Raw genomic sequence first — 8,815 nt, 5'->3', positions numbered from 1 at the left:
TTTTTTTTCACAATAATTTGACCGAGTGAGTAAATGGATGCCATGTTACAGCTCACTGCTTCCTAAGGAAATAGAATGCAATGAGGGGAAGGATGGGACCCGCTTCTCCAGTTCCAAACCTTTGCACCGGGGGTGCTGTCCATGGAGCAAACAGGGAAGTCTGGCGGGGTCGCCTGCTTGTTAAGGCACCGATGGGCGTGAACATCTGTGTTCAACGGAATCACTGGGACACAGGCAATCTGCTGGGCCACTTGCTGAGCCAACTGCCCGCAGCACGGACGCGGAGGCAGCACCAGGCCAGGCCTCTGAGGACAGCGTGCTCTCCAGTCTCAGCCACTGCGGGGAGAGTCCTGCTGCTTCTGGAGCACCCACAGGAAGGGCAGCAGTGCCTGTTTCAGAGGCCAGCGGTGATGAGGACTGAGCTGGTCTGTGATGCTGGCCCTCTTCTTAACTTTTCTCTGGCATTTGCCCAGAGCAGCCCTGATTAGAATAATCTTCATCAAGAGCTGGAGGAAAAGGGAAGTCGGTCCCGTGATTTGGCACCGAGGCACGTCTAGGTAGTGAGAAGTCCGGGAGTTGTCTTACTTTCCACATAGCCACGGGGCAGGCAGTCCCGATGGACAATCATGGCCGTTTGGGAAGGGCGCACTGGCTGGCCCTTCCTCTGCCTCTCACATGGCGCTCACGGAGTCTTTTGGTTTTGCTGATCCTGTCCTCGCGTCTGCAAAGGAACATTACCCTTCCTGTTTCCCGTGTGGAGGTGTCCACCAGCATATTGCTCATCTGTGTCGAAGTGCGTCACTTACCGCGGTCTGTGCAGACGTGGGTTTTGTGTGGGGAGCTACGCCTGTGTCTCGCCTGAGCTCTGAATCCCGTTTTCTCAGCTGGTCCACCTGCTTCCCTGCCTTTCCCGGCCCTGACTCCTAGGCAGGAGTTTCCGAAAATAAGATCACTTTTGTCGACGGCTTATTTGTCTTTGGTTTTTAAAGTATGCCCACTGTACAGGCCTTTTGGGTGTGGAGTTATCATAGCAGCTTACTCACCTGCTAGCAGACACGCTGGCTTGAAACTCCAGGGCCTCTGCCTGCAGCTGCTGTGGCTTCCTCCAACGCCGTCCCTGGGAGAAGAGGCCTGCCCCTGCCTGCAGAGTTGGTGACTTAGGTGCCCGAGAGCATAGTTCCCAGAGAACAAACGAACAACAATAACAAAGCCCACGACACACGAGCAGCAAAGCAAGAGGCTTTGCAACATTTCCGTCTTCTTTCTCCAAACGCAGGCTCCCTCACTGTCCTGCACTGTCGAGGACAGGCAGGTGATTGCGTCCAGTTTGCTCTGAGCTGTGGTGGAGTTAGAATCACTGAGTCACAAGGTCAGACTTTAGACGCGGGTTCTCTATTTCCACGCTTCCCTCTTGGACTCCAACACGAACTTCTCTGATTCTAGTACATTCAGGAGGTCGGGCCAAGGTGGGAGGGACCAGGCCCTCAGCCCTCAGGGTTCATGGGGACAAGGAGTTAATAGAAGCAGAAGATATAGGGGGAAAGGGCGGAAGGATATCTCACTGAGAAAAGGGGAAAACGTGGAGGGGAAAAGAGAGTGACGGAGTCAGGATGGAGGAGGAGGGAGGAACGTAAGGGTCGAAGGAGATGACCCCTTTCTCCAGCCTCCTGTTGAGCCAGAGCAGAAACGAATACTTTAGAGCAAAATCAGCTGTGCCTGCCCGCCCCCGGTTGCTCCGCGTGTGGCTCTAAGATAGCCAGCCAGTCCAGACACCATAGTCCCCCATTCTCTGCCAACACAAGAACCCAAAGCTGCTGGTCCTGTCCCAGCCAGCAGGGCGGCGCACGCCAGTCCTCCCCTGGAGATCTAGAGCATCACGCGCTCACTCCGGGCTGAGGAAGGGCAGGGGAGCCCTGGAACGATGCTGGCAAAGAGAACTTCCAGGCCCCTCTATGGAGGGAGAGGCTGAGGTGGAGGGATGGGAGTGGAGACCGTGGCGTTGGAAGGCAAGGGTTTAGGTCTGTCGCTTATTAGCTGAGGGGCTTCTAGGCAGTGCTCCGTTTTTTACCTGTAAAACACATCTTCATCTTCATGCCTACCTATGTTTATCGAGTAACGGCTGCAAACCCTACAGTGCCCTGTGTATCTTTGATGGCACTTCCCACTGTCTTATGTTTAAATAGAGGCCCGATGCACGAAATCTGTGCAAGGATAGGCCTTCCTTTCCCCGGCTGCCGGCACCAGCTTCCCTCTGGCACCCGGGACCCAGGCTTCCCTTGCAGCCCCAGCTTCATCCAGAAGGTCGTCCAGATGGACATCCGGTCTAATTCACATATTATGCTTTTACTAGTGGCCTGGTGCACAAAATTCATGCACTCAGAGGGGCGAGGAGGGGTCCCCCAGCCTGGCCTGTGCCCTCTCACAGTGCAGGAGCCCCACAATCGATTGCCCCAAAGAGGTAGTCCCCGCCCACCCATCCGGGGTTCCTCAATGAATTGCCCATTGAGGTAGGCCAGAGCCGGGGGTCCTGCCTCCATGGTGCGTGCACACGGATCCGCGGGAACCCCGGCGGAAGACACACAGAGCAGCCACCGGGACCCGCCTCCTCCACACTAGGTGTTGGGGACTCTCCGCCGGGACCTGCTTCCTCTGTGCACACAACCATCTTATGACGGCGTGAGGGTATCATGGCGTCAGGGCGGGACGACCACATAGGCTATTATTAGTATAGATGATTATAGATATTAGAATAACTTATCTTCCATAGTAGGTTATGTGCTCAGGGAGGGCACACACTCACAGACTCATTACCTGGCGTGGCACCTACAACATGGCAGGCATAACAAACATCTGCCAGTGAGAGCTACGATTTCAATGACAAGGAAGGGAGGGCTTTCTCCTAGCCATGCTGGTCGCTCTCTAGAAACCAGAATGCGGGCCTGGAGCGGGTCCGCTTCCAATCAGGCTTGATGTGGTGAGTGTCATACTTCCCCGGAGACTGAGAAATGCCTGGGGACCACTTGCACATTCCTAATTTTTTCATTGTCAATCAAGCAATGAACTCGATTTTAACATATTTTTAGATTAAACATATTTTAGTATCTTAAGACAAATGAAAAAATGAAATCTATAACGATCCTACTGTCAGGGAAGAAAAGTTTCTCCTCTATCTTTCTGGGTCTTTCTAGCTAGTTTAAGAATTAAATTGACATGAGACAGATTAAATGGAGAAAGTAAATTTAATTTCATACCTATGGGAGTTCCACAAGAATATGGGGTCCCCAAGGTCAGGAAATTGGGGCTCATAAATGAGTCTGGACTAAGAAGAGGTAGGAGTCTGGGACTTCACAGGGAAGAAGGTCCTTCACATGGAGATAGAAAGACGGATGTTTGGTAAGCAAATGCTTGCCGGGCGATGCAGAGACAGTGGGACAGAGAGAGGCCTTGTTCCCACGAGCCCTTGCTGGGCTCCTTCCTGTCTGCTGCACCTAATTCATGTTACACTGTTGTTGTCTGTGGTGAAGGGGGACCTATCCCTTCTCAGAATAGGCCCCCCATCTAAATTCTTTTAGGCAGCCCTCACCGGTTTGGCTCAGTGGATAGAGCGCCCGCCTGCCGACTGAAGAGTCCCAGGTTCGATTCTGGTCAGGGGCAACTGATCGATGTTTCTCATCAATGTTTCTAAATCTCTGTCTCTCTCCCTTCCTCTTTGTAAAAAAAAAATCAATAAAATATATTTTAAATAATAATAATAAATAAATTATTTTAGGCAGGTAGGGGGCAGGTCAAAATTTCTTCTTGAGTCTTTGTTTCCTAAAAATAATCAGCTTAAGGTGATCCTTATGCCAAAGAGGCTTACGCTGGGTGGCAAAGTCCTGCTTCTTGATACCACTCAGTGTAACATAGAAAATTACACACACATACACACACACACACACACACAGTTGTAATGTTAGTGTATGTGCAATGCCATTCCACTTGCAGCAAATGGATACAAAAATAACCATAAACAGTTTAAATATGTAGTAGATGTAAGCTTATATTTTTAAATAGCTGCATTTCTCCTCTGGGTGAAAATACCATAATTTCCTAGTCATTCCAAGGTTTGATATTTTAGCTGTTGCCAACTTTTCACTGTGAAATAAACATTCTCTCTTGCATAAGAAATAATTATTTGTACTGATCTTAGAAGTCTAAGCAATTTGTTGATTCCGTTCCATGCGGGGCACTTTACTGTAGTGTGTCACTACCTTTTTACAGCCATGAAGTGTGTGTTATGCTTCCCCTTTTGCACAGGAAGAAATGGAAACCGAAGCAGTCAGAGCTTGGCTAAGTCACGCAGCAGGTGAATGTAGAGCGAGGGTTTGTTCTCAGATCTGCCCAACTCCCAAGCCCCTGTTCCTCCAAACCACAGATCTCTTAGGAGCAGGACTGCGGGGCCAGAGGAATTACTAGCTTAGGGCTCAAACACCATGTCTCCAGGTTGCTCTCCAAACGCTCTGTGCTATCCTATAAAGGCCCAGGCCATGAGTATACGATTTTCCCTTAATATTGTCCGACTTCATTTTTTAAGCTAAGAAATTCAAAGACCCACAGCCACTGCTTTTATTACCTTATAGCACTGCTTTTACTCCGAATCCACCTTGAACTTGAGTATGACCTGCCTGGCACGGAGCACCAATTAGATGACAGCCTGCCCAGAGCTCACCTGTTCCTGGGTTTCAGCCCTTCCCCAGGGTGAGGCTTGTGGTTTCCTACCTCCACACCAGCGCGGAGGGGAGTTACACCTCCTCCTCTGTTTATTGTCACCCCTTTCATGGCCTTCATCGCTGAGAAATGTAGCAAAGCACGTTCTGTAGAAATGGGAGACGGGCACTCTGCTCCCGTCTCCCTCCCTGCATCAGTGTCTTGAGTAAAGAAGCGATCAACCAACATCAGGAAGTGTAGCCATGAGAGAGGGGGACACTGGAAACAGAACCCGGGAACCACATTCCACTCTTTTCTTTTGAAATTCAGGGGTGAGTTTCATGCCCATTTAGTGCATGGGAGGGGTCAGAGAGAGAGCATGGGGCCCCCTCCACGGGTTCCTCGCTGAAGAGCCACAGGACCTGTGTGATGAGCGAGGCCCCTTGAACCACCAGCTTCTGCCCGGTGCTCCCCTGGCCAGGCGGGGCCCTGAGTGTTTGCTATTGATACAGTCTCACTTCCGGCCCTGTGGGGATGTGAGGGTTCTACACATGCACACATACAACAACACACTCGGCCGCTGCCGTCGCTCAGCCAGGGGTTAGGTTGGTATCTCGTTACTGAGGCTGTTTGGGGCTGTCTCTTGCACCCGCCTCTTTTGTAAGCTTTCAAAACAAATGAAATGGCTTATCTCTGGTTCAAGGAGGATTTTCCCTGCCGCTGACTGTGCTGTGATATAGCTCAGTGAGTCTCCGCAGTGGGTGGGGGCCGTGTGCCCTGCGCATGTCCTGGCGCTGGGGACAGCCCTTGCCTTGGCCTCACCAGTGCTTCTCCTGTAAGGAGGGGGGTGGGGTAGGGAGACCACCGGTAGAACGAAAGCCCAGAGCCCGCCTTCTGACTCCTTTGGGGTGAGAGGGAGACGGTGACGGAGGCAGACCCCTTCCCTGTGAGGGAGCCATGACGCCTCCTCTTGCTGTTTCCTTAAGAAATCCAAGGTGCCGAGAGCCCAGCGTGCCACTCACGCTGGTAACAATAACAACGACAGCCATGCGGTCATACGTGTACCATCTGTTACCATTCCCTCCCACCCCTCCCCCACCCACGGGCCTTAACATAAACCCGCCTGCATGTCAAGCTGTTACGTTGACCTAGTCTTTACACATCTCCTGTGTGTGAGTGGAGAGCTACTGGAATTCATACAATAGGGGGTTCATACATGCGCCTGTGGGCACTGTGCAGAGTGGGTCTTTGTCGTGCACTGTGGTGTGTGTCACGTGTCTGTGCAACCAGACGCCCCTTGCTACCCCACTTCCATGATGCCAGCTGTGGGTACATGCGATGCCATCACACACGATTGCAGACATGAAATAACAGGCTGTGGCCATCTCCCAGCACTTACATAGACGGGGGGCTATGTTAAGTGCTGTTTGTGTAGCGTCTTGTGTACTTCTCACCAGCCCATGAGGTGGGCACTGTGGTCATCCATCTCATTTTCCTCCTGGGCTCACTGAGCCACTGAGAGGCTCATTAACTTTAGTGCACGGTGGACCTAGAGTTTAACGCAGACATCTTGATTCCAGAACACTTGCATTTAGTTGCTAGTCACACTGTCTCCCTGGAGGAAGTGAATGAACACCCTAAGTTTAACATCATTGGAAAATGTGCTGTAAATGCCACGATGTGCACATGTTTGCCAAGCTTCGGGGGCCCATATGCTCAGGCTGTGTATGTGCATGTTTGCATTGATCTCAGACAGGTCCGGTGCTGGTGCTAGGAGCTCAGGTGGTGTGCACAGTATGGGTGTGGGAGTGAGCTCTCAGATCTGGACCAAGATGCTGCCATTGAAGATCAAGATCGTTCCGCACGAGAGGAGAGACAGGCCAGGGTGGGCGAGCTACGCTCCGGCTCAGGTGCTCCCAGCGCAGTGACTGCTCACCTGTGTGCCCTTAGATGACCTTCCTACGCCTCGCCTCTTCTCATCTGAAAGTGGGGGGAACAAACGGCTCACTAGATTGCCTTGAGGAGGCACTGAGATCACACCGGTCCACAGTGAGTGTGTGGTCACTGTTAGCCGCTTTTATCATGGTTACATTTGGACATTGGTCTGATTTAAATTGAAATTTCCCACCTTCCGCATAGAACCTGTGCACAAAGGTTGCTCTTTGTAACATTTCCCCTTGTAAGACAAATGGTTCCCGCACCTGCGCCAAACACTTGCCCCTGCGAGGTGCTTAGTGCCAGTAACACGGAACAAGCTACTTTGCGTGAGTGGAACGTAGGAGGACGCAGTTAGGGAAACAGTGACAGGAGGCATGGAGGAGTTTAGCCTTTAGAAGTGTGTGGTGACCTCTATAAACCTAGAACTGTTCTTTTCTAAATTTGTTTTTCAATTACAGTTGACATACAATATCACACTAGTTTGGGGTGTGCGATGTATTGATACGACTGTTCTTCCAATAAATACTCTTTAGTTTTAAAGAGTATGTGTGCGATGTATTGATACGACTGTTCTTCCAATAAAGTTTAGTTTTAAAGAGTATGTGATAAGCTCTGGCTGGTTTGGCTCAGTGGATAGAGTGTCGGCCTGCAGCCTAAAAGGCCTGGGTTCCATTCCAGTCAAGGGCACATACCTTGGTTGCAGGCTCCTCCCCAGCCCAGGCGAGCCGGAGTCCCTCCCCTGCCCCCGGGCACGGCCAGTCCTGGAAGCAGGCCAGTGAGGGACTCAATTAAGCAACAAAAGGGTCCGCGATAACGTGTTTCTAGGCCCAGCTCTCCCGCAGTGAATGGATTAGCTTCCTCTTTGTAGGACAGCAAATGGCCACAGAGGAATTCTTGAGTCTCGTTCCTCATCTATGAAAAGTGGGGCTGGCTTCCGAAGGTGTTTTCCCACTTTGAAACTGAGGTGGAGCGAACAGACATTTAGGGGAATGAAATGATGGCTCAGTGGGGCTTCGTCGGGATTGGCGGGCGTCCTGAAGACGGGTGGGTGGGAGAGAATGGTTGTTTTCCGGGCGCAGGGAGCCCTGGCACCGAAGTGGCTTGAGAGCCCTGAGGGAGGCTGGGAATTCGCTTGTCTGGAGGTCTGGAGGGAGAGGATGGCTGATCTGAGGCCTCAGCAGTAAGCGAAGGAGGGTTGGTGAAATGGTTTCTTCCGGGCTGATAGCTAAGCAGCCGTTTCCAGAGGCATTCTTGTTCCTTCCGTTAGGTGCTCCCTGATGAGCTCCCAACGCCCGCACCTGAGAAACCTACGCTTTCGCTCGTCAGGAATGTGTGTTCCGGGCAAAGAGTCCATCCTGGGGCCTCTTGGGGCTCCTGTGAGGCAGGCTGTGTGCGGCGACACCGGAGGGAGGAGTGGCCATGCCAGAGCTGTCCCTGAGGGAGCTGGGGCAGGCGTCCCCAGGGGCCAGGCTGGGAGCTAAGGGCATTGCCTGTCTCTCCAAACCTGGCCTGGCCTCGCCTTCCCATTCCTCACCCACTTCAGTCTCAGCTGGGACTGAGCTTGTGCGCCGGGCCCAGTGGTTGGTGACCGATGGCAGCGAAGGGTGGTACGGGAGTCCTGCCGTGGTGGCATCTGTGGTCAGAGGGAGGAGGACGTTGGGAGGGATGTGACGGAGGGTGGCAGGTGCAGTGCAAAGGCCGTGCAGGCCATGCACCCGGCATGTTCCATCCCACGAAGGACTGTTTCAGTGAGCGCGGAAGACATTCTCAAAGGAAGAGAGCGGGAATCAGAGGGGACAAGGAGAGCAGCGACAGCCTGTGGGGCCTGTGGGAGCCGGGAGTCTGTGGAGTCCCTAGAGCTTTGACCGGAATTGCCCTCCGGAGTCCTCTGCCCTCACCTGGGAGCGATCGTCCCTGGCTTAGTCTCTGCTGGGGCATCGCTGCTGAGGGGGAACTAACTCTCGTTCGCTTGGGGGCCGTCTGGTCACTGGAGGAAGTGGCTCTCTCTAAGAATGTTGTGTGTGAGGGAGGGAGAGCGGAGGAGAGAATAGGAGGGAGGAGAAGGGGGAAGGGGAGGGGAGAGGGAGGAAGAGGCTGCTCATGTTCACCTTAATGAAGCCTTCTGTGAGCTAGGATGCTAGTGGGGTCCGCCTGCAGGACTGGGGAGGTGGGGAGGCGGGGGGGGGGGGGG

General features: G+C 52.7%; 1 long non-coding RNA gene across 1 annotated transcript in view; it reads left to right on the top strand.

Annotated features, from left to right (window-relative positions):
- The window catches only part of LOC107184174, a 132,261-nt gene that overhangs the window by 61,059 nt on the left and 62,387 nt on the right, over window positions 1-8,815 (top strand). The gene's annotated exons all lie outside the window — the stretch shown is intronic.

This window comes from Myotis davidii, unplaced genomic scaffold (assembly GCF_000327345.1).
Source record: "Myotis davidii unplaced genomic scaffold, ASM32734v1 scaffold803, whole genome shotgun sequence".
Classification (NCBI taxonomy): Eukaryota; Metazoa; Chordata; class Mammalia; order Chiroptera; family Vespertilionidae; genus Myotis; species Myotis davidii.
The sequence above is the reverse complement of the archived record's forward strand: the minus strand, read 5'-3'. Positions and strand labels throughout refer to the sequence as shown.